Raw genomic sequence first — 976 nt, 5'->3', positions numbered from 1 at the left:
AACAAACCCATTTCCTGGTTTCTCTGCTGAGACTCATGGCATACAAAGCCTCAGGTTCCCAAACAAACCCATTTCCTGGTTTCTCTGCTGAGACTCATGGCATACAAAGCCTCAGGTTCCCAAACAAACCCATTTCCTGGTTTCTCTGCTGAGACTCATGGGATACAAAGCCTCAGGTTCCCAAACAAACCCATTTCCTGGTTTCTCTGCTGAGACTCATGGCATACAAAGCCTCAGGTTCCCAAACAAACCCATTTCCTGGTTTCTCTGCTGAGACTCATGGCATACAAAGCCTCAGATTCCCAAACAAACCCATTTCCTGGTTTCTCTGTTGAGACTCATGGGATACAAAGCCTCAGGTTCCCAAACAAACCCACTGTTTCTGTCCCTCCCAGGACACATACACACACCCAAAAGACTATGCCTTGATCAGCAGGCTGAATTTCTTTTATCTTTTATTTATAAAAATGTAGCAGTTGGGGGGGAAAGCAGAAGGTTAGTGAGAGATTTGAGAGACATCTCTCTCTTTATGATAAGAGGCACAAAATAACAATATATTACAGTCTTTACAAGACAAATAATTTACACAAAATTAAAACATGATGGTATCAGCTTTTATATGGATATTACACATGTGTGATCTGACACTGGAGCCATACACACATCTACGCTACTGTATACAAAAATATGTCATTACTACAAATTCCATCTTCAAATACTTGGTAAATGTTGTTTTTATTTGACAGATCTTGGGATGTACGTATGTAGCCTACAGCCTAATGGCTGGAAGAGTAGTCGAGTCTGCAGACACAGGGAGCTGTCTCTGCAGACACAGAGCGCTGCAGACACAGAGAGCTGCAGACACAGGGAGCTGCAGACACAGAGAGCTGCAGACACAGAGCGCTGCAGACACAGAGAGCTGCAGACACAGAGAGCTGCAGACACAGAAAGCTGCAGACACCAAGAGCTGCAGACA

At 44.1% G+C, this 976-nt stretch overlaps 1 protein-coding gene across 1 annotated transcript in view; it reads right to left on the bottom strand.

The window, feature by feature from the left end:
• Positions 1–278: 278 nt before the first annotated feature.
• The window catches only part of LOC124044438 (matrix-remodeling-associated protein 5-like), an 18,125-nt gene continuing 17,427 nt past the window's right edge, over positions 279–976 (bottom strand). The window contains 1 exon segment of the mRNA XM_046364073.1: positions 279–976. This exon segment is cut by the window's right edge and continues 3,430 nt beyond it. The gene's annotated coding sequence lies outside the window, so the exon portion shown is untranslated.

Source organism: Oncorhynchus gorbuscha, linkage group LG09 (assembly GCF_021184085.1).
Source record: "Oncorhynchus gorbuscha isolate QuinsamMale2020 ecotype Even-year linkage group LG09, OgorEven_v1.0, whole genome shotgun sequence".
NCBI lineage: Eukaryota > Metazoa > Chordata > Actinopteri > Salmoniformes > Salmonidae > Oncorhynchus > Oncorhynchus gorbuscha.
This window is presented reverse-complemented; position numbering and strand designations above follow the sequence as displayed.